Here is a 12,391-nt window from a genome sequence, read left to right as displayed (position 1 = left end):
ATAATTTATGTTAAAAGCTTATTAAATCAGGGTAAATTAAGTATACACATATGAAAGATGTTATCTTGCTTTATGACAGACGTTACGAATGCCAAGATCCAAAACTGAGAAGCAGGTTTTCTTCTCTGAGGACTTTCTCCCTCTGTGTCCATCGTCCTTACAATATGTTGTAAATAAAATAATATCTGAACTTTTTAAATAATTAATTTTTTAGTACAATTGCAACAGAACAACTCTTTGTGTACTTCAAGTTGCAAAGTTGAAGTTGGAAGAAATGGATATAGTTACTGCTTCATGTATTCAGTTCTTAATATAATATAACGATATATATAATTTGTTCCTAAATGAAGTTAAGCATATTGCAAACAGGAAATAAGATGTAATTCTGCTTTAGATAGATTTGTATAATGTATTGATTTCATCAAATAAAAAAAAAATTAATGAAATGATAATGCTTAAATAATAAAAGAATTATATATATAATGATTATTGAAAACACAATAATTATTATGAATTTTAGAATAATGGATTAGTCGATTGATATAGTACATCATAATAGTATTTATAAAAGAAGAAACTAAAGCAGCAATTTTTAGAATATATCACACTACATGCTATACTACACCTAACAATTTAAATAGGAACTACATCAGGATAATCTATAATAACTGCATGGAATAAGCAAAGCTACAGCAAAAACTATAGAAAACAGGCCCGCAACTAGGGTTTCTGTCACCCGGGGCAAACACACAATTCGGCGCCCCACCCCCAGGTTTAGTCGAAAAGTATCACTTACTTATGGATTGCAACTGTAAATAACATTCTTAATGAAACCAGTTATATCGATTTTTAAGTACTTTAATCAAACTTACTTTAACCACAAAAATATATTACATTCGTTATGTGCTCACAAGTTTTAAGAATAATTTTGTACATACATTTTGTTTTAATGTTGTATGAAGAAATCAAAACAAAATGAACTACAAAATATCTGCCACATTATACAGTTATTAATTGAAATAACACATTTAGTTTTAATAACCATACGCTTTCATATTAAAATAAGAAACTAATACAAAATAAACTAGAAAATATCTAGTACATCATAAAGTTATAATTGAAATAACATTTAGTTCTAATAAACCCAAAAATAATTTTGTACATAAGCTTTCATTTAAAAATATAAAAACAATACAAAATAAACTTGAAAATATCTGGTATATTATAAATAGAGCAACCCAAAAGCATAAAAAGCATAATAGCAATTTAGACAAATGATTGGTACCTTGAACATGGGTGTGGTTGTCTAAAAGTCCAAAAGAAACTAACTTTAAAGAATAATAAAGCATAATTTTAGAAAATAAAGCATAATTTAAAATATATAGCATAATTCTTGGAAATTCTATTTAACTGCAAGTTTAACATATACTATATTAATATTTTTTAAAAAAATATTTACAATGCAAAATCATTGAGAACATAACAATGCAACAATGAAAAGCTTATTTTTATTTCTGTAAATTTTTCGGTGTAATCCTTTGATGTGGAGAAAAGAAGAAAAGAAAACTTTCCATCAACAATGAAGCACACAAGAACTCCACACTATATTGTTATGTGTACCTCTCGAACTTGAGCACTTTCTGTACTTTTTGTACACCTTTCTGTATACTTTCTCTTTCTGTATATATGCACCTCTAAGGTGCACACAAGTGATAGAAAAAACTGATTCGAGCAAAGCATATCTCTTTACAGTGCATTAACTAGAAAGTTCATTAAATATGAAAGAAATTGCTTCATAAAATATTAATAAATAGATCAAGATATTTAGATTATTTAATGTATAGTAAATATTATACATTATACACGATTAATGTAAAACAATGATTGAAATTAACAATAAAGCATAATAAAGCAAAAGTTGGACTGATAGATAACAATTCAAAATGCCTCGAAAAGCTCTCAAGCAAAACTAATAGATAAAACTTCACACAGCCTTCACTCGCAAAATCTCTTGGTAGGCGTACAAGAAACAATTAAATACACTGAGGCGTATAACTTATCTTTTCCGCCACAAAACTGCCCTCTAGTTTAAAAACATTACAGCAATTGCGTAACATTACAGGGGGCGCGTCTGAGCTTAACTCTTCAACCACCAGCAAGCAACAAAAATCGGTAACTTTTCGCCCCCGCCCCTATTGATAACAGCGTTTTAAACTTCAGAGCTGTTCTCAATGAAATTATAGAGCTTCTTCGTGGCTAAGCGGTTAGCGTACGCGCCTTTGGTGTGGGAGACCCGGGTTCGATTCCTGGCGGGAGCTCATGTGGTTCGGATTCCACGTTAATCAGTAGGTCCACGTCTCATATAACCTTGCGGCTGAAAGGGACGTTAAACTCAAAATCAACTCAACTTAATGGAATTATACAGACAAACAGCTCCTTGTGGTAGGAAAAGGAAAGGGGGGCGGATTCTCTGTGGTCGCCCAAGGGAACAAATGCATGCAATATTAGGTTTTTAATGTATGACATTACACCTATTTAGATGAGACTCTCTCTCCTTCTCTGAAAGAGGTCCCATGGAAAAGGCCAAGTAAACTTTTGATTTCTTTTAACCTCTAGAATAAGTTCCTCAAGGGAAAGGGTGCGATTTTTAAAACAATTGATATACTATCTTCTTTCTGGCGCCCCCTCCAACCACGCGCCCGGGGCACGTGCCCCCTCTGCCCCCCCCCCTAGTTGCGGCCCTGATAGAAAATAAGCAAGGTAGTGCTACAGCTGCAACTCTATATGCAAACTACATTATTATCTAGAACTAAAACTAGGGCCGTACTACAACCCAGAGGCCCACCGCGAAAATACATTCCAGGGGGCTCACTCACATGTAAGTATTGCCCCCTCCCTCGACAATAAAAGGAGTCCGGGAGTGTCATGCGAATCAAATATGCTGAAAAGTCTTAAAATGCAGATTTAAATTTTTTAAGGTAGTAATTTCTTCCCTGACACTGACTGATCTGACGTAATGTCCAATCCTCAATTCTTCTCTTGCAACTGTATAATCATCTGCACAAGCTCGATTACTTCATATGTTCCTCCTCATAAAATAACAATGCTGCACTTGTGCCATAAACCTTTTATAGGTGCCCCTGGTGGATATATAAATACATATATGAAGTATCAGAAGTAATTTATACTTTACTCAAATGCAACACTTCTTCATTCTCCTGTATTAACAGCAGAATTGTAGCTAGGTAATGGATGAGCGAAGCCGTAGCAATGGGCGCTGATAGCAAGAAGAAAAAAAGGTGTTGAAAATGAATAAACTACGCGTCGGGATTGCAAAGGAATAATTTTTTTTTTTTTTTTTTTTTTTAAGAAATCTCCCTCGTTTCGCTCGCAACCGAAACGTTTCTATAAATCACAACAAGCTTTTACTTATTACTTAAAGAAAGTTACTATATATGATTTTTTAATGTCGATGTGATATAGAAGGCCGCAAGCTGCTGTTTGCGCTAGAATATTAAAAATGACGGTAAACAAGGGAAATAATAACATTTTCGAACTTGAAACTGCTTTGGGGCTTTAGGGGTGAGAACTTAACCTAACGAATTTCGTCTTTTTCAAAGACTGGTCACTACCAGTGATCTTTTTTTTATTCCATTCACATGAAATGCTTTCAATTTAAAGAAATTTATTGGGATCATTTTACCCTCAATTACATATATCACTAGGATTTTTTTTGTGTATACGTATCAAGTTGTGCGATATTTTTATCTAACTACATACACACACACACACACACACACACACACACACATATATATATATATATATATATATATATATATATATATATATATATATATATATATAATGTGTGTATATGATTGTATGTATGTAGTTATATATAGATTAACATGAGAAATTCGCAAAGATGGCTTCTTCTGAATTTCCGTTACATTTCACAACATATTTTTTTTTTTTTTTTTTTACCGCAAAACAATCGAAATTAAAATGCTATTTCTGTGTTCATATACATCATTTCGAACATTTTAAAAGCACATAGTTTCTAATGCATTGAAATTTCATTTATTATCGATAGTATGAAACGTTGTAAACATTTGTAAATTTCTATAACTGTTCTCCAATTTTATTTGTATACAACAAAAGGCAGTTTTGTCGAGTTAAAGAAATCTAATATCTATAACCCTCTTGAAGAAAAGCGCTTTTGGCTGTTGCAATGGTCTGTCCAAGCAGCTTGATAAAAAATAAATGAAATCTTTAACTCCTTCAGTGTGGGTGGCGAGTTAACTCGTGTCTTCAAAACGCACCTGCTGTGCGGATAGCGTATATATACGCTTTCGTTTTGCTTTGGCTATTTTGTTTTGCGTATGGCGAATATACTTGCCCATAGTATGAGTAATGTTATTCCGACAATATTTAGCGAGTTTGCGCTCAGCTGGTTTCAATTGTTGCTTAATTAAAAGAATAAGAGAAAAAAGAAAGAAATTAAATAGAGTTTGTGCTTTGTCAAATACAGTTTTCATTCTGTGTTTTGTTTGAGGTCAGACAGCACAGTAATGCCTTCAAAACGATAAAATCTGAAAATTACGCACTGAAGGGGTTAACTTTTACGTCCAACGTTTATGCCGGTTAGTCTAAAGGAGACGGTGATGATGAGTAATGAATGAAATGGTGGAATGAAGAAAGTGGGAAGAAACAGGAGAACCCCGAGGAAACCCACGTACACGGTGCTTGTCCACCACAAAGTTCACTTTTCGGGGGCTGGGATCGAACCCGTGAACCCAAGCACCAGAGATGAACGCTCTACCACTGAGCCACCGCGGTCCCGCAGCTTGATAAAAATTTATCGTAGCGTAATGACAAAAGCTGTTTCTCTTATATGTGTATATGTTAAGAAAGCTTTGTGATACGAGTATAGGGAAGGGGAGCGCCAAATTCTACTTCGTTCAGGGCGCCGAAATCTCTAACTACGGCTCTGATTCACAGCGACCAAGGGGGCCCCAAAATTTTAAAAATTACTGAAAACATTTTCGCCATAAATGTGTTTTAAAAAACATGACATGAGTCAGTCTTATACAATTCATGGACCCGTTTGAACATGTTGAGGAGAGGGCCCACCATAAAAGTTTTCATGGGGCCTCCTTGTATTTCCCGCTCCAGGCCCCCAATGGTCTTAATCCGACCCTGTATATTTTCTATATGGAAAACAAGGTGCTGTAAAACATAAATTATTGTTTAATTTCAAGTTATGGCATTATTTGAGATTTCAATTTAGCATAATACTTCAATATTAGCAAAAGTATAAAGCAGAGTGGGAAATCAGGTACCTTTCAAGGGTTGAATTACGAGACATATGAAAGTCTATTTACGCAACATCATGGGCTGGCAACGCTGGTCTTTGATTAGCTCACTGTATTGCCGATATTCGACGTGTTGTCGTCCTTCGTTCCTTTACTCCCGTATGCGAGGAGTGCGTGATGTGTGCCTTTTTGTTCATATACTGATACTTACGATACGTGGCGGAGGGGCCACTAAAAAATTCACCGTCCGGGGCCCACCGGGAAATTTCCCGGTTTCCCGCCTGGCCAGTACGGCCCTGACTAAGACTGATAATACCGGCTACTAGAGTAACAAGAAATAATTATTACCTTTCCAACGTGGAATTCCATCATCTGAGATTAGCCTGAGAATCTGTAAAACAAACAAACAGATTATTATATTGCAGACGAACAATCGATTAAGCTTTACAAGAATGTATAGCATCTCCACTCAAGTATATCTACTACAACCGGAAGTGATAGAAATTTACTACCACTTTCAGTTTCAAAATTAATTCAGAAAATCTCATCCCGTATAAACCAAATTCTTTCATATGGCTTACAAGTAACACTGTTTCTTGCTTATTATGTAATCTGTATAATAGTCATACTTTTACAGGTATCCTACCCTTTCTGACCATAGTTCTCTCGACAATACTTAACTGCTTTTGTTGCTAATAGTTATATTACACTAACAGCAAACATGAATAGTGAAAATGTTACTCCTTGCCATAAATTCTAGCAATACATGTCTACTCATGAGTTGGTGACCAAGGGTTATAAATCTGTTTATCAAATAAATTTGTATTGTATTTTCAAGGTCTCTCGAGCAAATTGAAAATCTCAAAGCTGAAAAATAATACTGTGAATGTATACTTGTTATGTACATGATTGCATTTTACATTAAAACTACAAGATAGTCGTGGAAAGAGAAGAAAGTATATCCATGTAATTACGTAGTATAAGAGCAAACGTATGTTGCTAGTTACTACTATACACCACAGTTTATACCAAGAATATCTCATTTGCCGTATTAGTATTTCTTCGTTAATACTACGATAGTAATGTTTCGGCAATACTAAAAAGAAATGGCCGTAATATAATAACATATTCAATCTCTTATCAACATTGAAGGAGTTTTACGAGAAGTATGCAAGTATCCCTACTAGGAATACCTCAGTTTTTTTTTTTTTTTTTTCATTTGACCAAACGATAACGCGCGTTGGGCTGTGAGAAACGCTATACAGCTTTTACCGAGATAGATGATTCTTTCAATTTTTAATGTATTATTCAAATAAAAAAAAAACTTAATGAAAAGTTAGAAATTTGATGCAAGTGCAGGAGACTAGGAATATAGGAACGGATCTTAAGTCGGTAATAACCAGCCTTCATGCAGTACGGAAGTGTAGGCCTAAGTAAACTGAAAGTAAGAATTAGTGATTGAGTAGCAACAAATTCACTTTTCTTCTTACTTTTGAGGCGGACTACTTGTACAATATGTTGATCAGCCGGTTCCGATTTAATCTCCTCCTTGGTGGCATTTAGGAGGTCTCAACATAGTATCACACCGCAAGAGATGCTCCATAGACGATGGGGCTTCACCGATACATTTATTAGTCCAATTGAGGTTAAATCACTGAGGTTAATCTGTTTGCTTCTCGTAAACCGTTTCCATAACAAAATACCAATCCGTAATTTCTTGATATCTTTAACCTGTTCGGCGTTGTAAGTAATAACTACACTAATGAGAAAAGGGGGCAAGCCCTTAATACCACTTGGACGGTTAGCTTCATCATTGTCACTATCAATACTTTAATTACAAAATATCGGATTACAGGCATTGCGATACTTGTCTTTTCCACACTATCTACAACTTGAGAGTTTGTCTGGTTCTCACACTTGTTTTTGACATGTTACGAGAGAACAAGCTCAAACCCAATTTTAAAGATTTTTAGTACCAATAAAAAGTTGTTATTAAATACACATTTATAAATAGAAAATATGTGTCAACGCCGTAATTTCGCACCGGAGCGCTTGTGGGCAGAAGAGAAATGCCTCGATAATTATTACAGTCAGTTTTGTCGCATTTCTTGTGAATTGGAACAATGATTGATTCTTTCCACTGTTGTGGCAATTCTTCTTTGTTCCAGAGAAGGAGATGGAGTTTGTGTATCTTGTTCCATAATTCTTCGCCTCCAGCTAAAATTAACTCAGCCGGAATTTCGTCTACACCCGGAGATCTGTGTTTCTTTAATTTCTTTGTAGCGATTTCTACTTCTATTCGGTTGGGTTCTGGAATATACAGTTCTGCGGTGTGTATCTCCTTTTTTCCACGCACATTAGTTTTTGGCTGCGTGTTCAGCAAATCGTCAAATAAATCTTTCCATCTCCGTATCAGTGAGAACTGTTCCGTCAGCTTTCTTTAATGTATAACCACGAGGTTCATAGCCTTTCTTAAATTCGCTGATCCCCTTATACATGTCAAGAATATTTTTATTTTTACTATTATCTTCAAGTTCCTTGATTTTAGCTTTTAAAAAAATTGCGTTTCTTTGTTCTAAAAGTTTTAGAAATTTCTCGCCTGATATCTGCGAAATTTTGTGTAGTTATTTCATTCGGATTTTGTAGGCAGCGTAATTATACCTGTTTTCTCTTCTCTGCTAGTTTAATGCATTCCTGGTCGAACCATGGTTTCTTCCTACGTATTTTCGTGTGTTCCAATTTTCCTTTTGCTGAACTTTTAATGCTATCTCTAATTTCAATCCAACACTAGTGCACTCCGGATCTTCTAAAACCGAGAATCTATTCGCAACTTCAATCGGGTATTCCTCTCTTACCTGGCTCTCTTCTAATTTTTTTAAATTAAACCTCTCCGTTTTCGGACATTGAATATTACCTTTATTCAACGATAATCTCTCTCGTATTATCGCTGCTCCCAGGTAGTGATCAGTGTCACAATCAGCCCCTCTAAACGACCGGATATCAATTATGCTAGATTGCCTTCTTCTATCTACTAAAGCGTGATCAATTTGATTATTTATTTTTCCGTCTTGTGATGTCCAAGTGTATTTATGAACGTCGCGATGTGGGAATTTTGTACTCTTCACGATTAGGTTTTTGGATGTTGCAAAGTTCACGAGTCTAACACCGTTGTTATTACTCTCCTTATGCAGATTTCGTTCCCTATAATCGGTTTGAAAATACCCTCTAGTCCTACCTTCGCATTGAAATCCCCTAATAGAATTTTCATACGGTATTGAAATGAAAATACCATATGAAGGACGAGAGGGTATTAGGGGGTGATGAGTTGGTCAAATATCCGTTCCACTTCTTCGTAAAAATTGGCTTTTATATCGTCATCCTTATCTTCAGTTGGGGCATGTACATTTAAAACAATAATATCACACCACCGTCCCATAAGAGTAATAAAACAAAGTCTGTCAGTAACAAATTCAACCCGTTTAATTGCTGGTAATATTCGTTTATGAACAAAAAACCCTGTTCCTAACTGGTGATTTTTATTTCCTTCCCCGTAAAGGAACGTAAAATTTCCGGAATTCACAGATCCATTTCCTCCCCACCTAACTTCCTGAACTCCTACTAGGTCCATTCTGTATTCCTCTAACTCACTCGTTACGGATTTTAACGCGCCTGCCCTATAAAGATTTCTAATATTCCATGTTCCAAATCTCATGTTCATTTTCTTTTGCTGAGGTCGTGCCAAGTTATCAGTCCTTATCCGAGGCTTTTGTGAATGTTTCTGAACAAGTGCCTTTTCTTACAGGATGAGGTTGTTAGCCTTACCCAAACCCCAAAGCTGGAGGACCACTCCTAGTCATCTGCCCGCGACTGCTTATTCAGTATATTCGCAGCTAACCTTTATATCTAGAGGCCTTCTCCTCGATCCGCAACCTGAGGACTCGCCATGCCGTGGTGACAGGAACCCACGTTACACGGAACTAACGTTATCTCTTGCCTAAGTGCTCAATACGTGATATTTGTACTATTCAATATTACAGATACTCGAGTTTAAAAATTAAAATCACGCAAATGGACAAATCCATTTTCACGGATAAATCCATATTTAATTTTCGTTAATAGACCAGCTCTATTATAATTCTTCATAAATTCTCAAATACGAATTTAAATTGCATGTTAATGTAGAAAGGCACCAGAGTTACATTTTATGAGGCTCTGATATTGACTTCATACCAAAGAATTCTGTTTTTGCTCTTGAGGTATGGTCTAATATTTTAGTTGAGTTTCCAATGTTGAAACTATATTGAAACATACCTGAATCCAAAGCACATCATTGTGAGTATTGCAAGAAAGCTTCAGCTGCAGAGTTATGGTACACAAAAGAAGGAATTAAAAGTTGAAACGAGAATGAATAAAAGGGAGTAACTTTCCAAAAGTTTAATAAGTCTTTAATTTTGGTCTCCAACTACATGTAAAGCGTTGAACTCCCTCTCCAAAATATGATTGGGTGAGGGAGCAAGTTAATATTCCTTGAATGGAGTACTCCATCTCGTTAGTATTAATAACAAATAACAGAAGCAAAAATGTAAACGTAGTATAAATATTCCATAAATTAATTTCATTTTGTTTTATGTGACCATAAAATACTAAGATACGTTACTGGACAAGTGATAATAAGAATTGTTTTATGTTATCTCATTATGTAAGACATCGGTTATAGAGCTTGGAACATTTTATTAACGTAGGGCCAAAGTAATACTTGAGGTTTTGTCGGAAGCGTTTTTCTCTAGTAAAGTTTGAATTGTTTTGGAAACAAAGATTTTACGAAAAAAAAAATATATAAAAATTGATATGCTAATCTGTTGCAAAGTCTTGGTGCTTAAGAGTGGTTATAAGAAAAAACCTTGAAAGTGTAATCAAGAGTAATTATTAATATGTTTCCCTTTTGATAATAACTTGTCCTAAAGGACAAAGATGATATAACCTAATGGGACTTTAAATTGCAAAAATAATCATACTTTAAGCACCTAATTTCAAATTAATGACTGATAAATTTTGTAATATAATGGGGATTCGCTTCTGGCAACGGGGAGAGTGGAAACAGAGGCAACAGAGACATCGACAGACATCGTTTTAGCCATGTGCGACAGAACTAACTTTGGACTTGGGTTGAGAGGGTATCATTTGCTCATGTAAGTCTCATTCGTTAACATATGTAAAATTTGGTTAAAAAAACAATCTGAGCTCATAGATTTGGTCCCCAAGCGAAAATAGGTTGTGGCATGTAACTCACAAGGGGCATGTTTCGGTTCGAACGTGAGGATCAATATAAAACTTAATAGACATATACAGGACTAAGTACTGACCATTGTAGGGGGAGTCATTCCCGTGTAAAATTCGTTTCCGCTGACAGCGTCACCTATCCTTCGAAACACTAGCAGTTAGATTCCGCGTTGTAGGCGCTGAGTGAAGATGAGTCATGTGCGTTAGTGTGTGGTAGTAAGCTCCAATTAGTGTTAGGAGTGGTAGACTGTGTGCAAAAATGGGACGGGCTGTTGGCATTAACCGCCTTCATGTAGTCGAACTATTAAAAGGCAAACTAAGGAGCAAATTTAAGGATCAGACATCAGTTGAAGTGAAAGATGGGTCATTTGCGACATTTTTGTGCAATGTAATTATCAGTGAGTACGAAAATGAATTAGAAATGATACACACATAGACACTCTACAGATATTACGAATTGTTCGTGCTATAATTCTTGCTTGTTTCTAAATATTTTCAGTGAAAGTCGGAAACATTTTGAACTCCGATAAGCCAACTTCTTTTGCCGTTTGGAAAGTCCAGCACTGTAAATGCCACTAATGTACTGATACACCATGCTCTCTAGTGACTTCACATTTCACTGTTTGGAGTTTCATTCCGATTTCCTTTGAATGAAGCAAAGTTCGTAGACAGCACGTATCCATAATCCAAATATTTTTGCAGTTATTTAAGAAATAAGTTTATTATGTCGTTCCAGAAGCTTCCTATATGAGTTGTATCCTCCTTCATGATAATTTTTGTAAATACTCCGGATTTTCTCTTCCGTAAACTGCAAAAAAACATCTGCACTTTTCAATTTTCTTGCAGGAGATACGTCGTATTCGCTTTGACTACTGTCTTGTTCCCGCTATGGAATACTGTCTTATTCCAGTTCTGAACTGTTATCATAGATGTCTTCCTGTGCCCTGCCATTTTCTTCATAATATGTGTAGAGTGTCGATTTGTGTATCATTTCTAATTCATTTTTGTGCTCACTGATACTTAAAGTGCACAAAATATCTCAAATGACTCATCCTCCGCTCCAACTGACGTTTAATTCATAATTTTGCTCCTTAGCTTGCTTTTTTAACAGTTCAACTACAGAAAAGGAGTTAATGCCAACAGCCAGCCCCATTTTTCCATACTGACTACCACACCTAATACTAATTGGAGCTTACTACCCCACACTGACGCACCTAACTGATCTTCACTCAGCACTTATAACGCAGAATCTAACTGCTAGTTTTTCGAAGGATATGACTCTCCCTACAGTGGTCAGTACTTAGTCCTGTATATGTCTACCAAGTTCTATGTTGATCCTCGCGTTCGAACCGAAACATGTCCCTTGTCAGAGAATATGTACATAGTATTATTATTAATATCCTCGTATAAAAATTAGAATTTTCTTTATGTTAATAAAATTGTAATTAAGCATTCTGAGGTGAAACGGTTCTTTTACTTGACTTCTACAAAGAAAAGAATAGAACCTACCTCTTATGCTCAGTTCTGATAGATTAGGATATTGTTTCCCAGTGAAATAACCTTATTTATATACAGCTACCAAATTAACATACCACACTTTCATTTTTATTAATCATTTTTATTAATCAGAATGTATCATCACGAGCCTCACTTGCGATTCCTCTAGCCATGTGGTTGCGGAAAGACCATTTGGCAATTAAATATCCATTGATTGATTGGGTTGATTAGGGTCGCTCTTCAGCGTCGAGGACATATGAGAAGGAACCTTAATTTAATCGAATCACTCAGTGGAT

The sequence above is a fragment of the Thermobia domestica genome, chromosome 10, assembly GCF_964235325.1.
Source record: "Thermobia domestica chromosome 10, izTheDome1.hap1.1, whole genome shotgun sequence".
Taxonomy (NCBI): domain Eukaryota; kingdom Metazoa; phylum Arthropoda; class Insecta; order Zygentoma; family Lepismatidae; genus Thermobia; species Thermobia domestica.
This window is presented reverse-complemented; position numbering follows the sequence as displayed.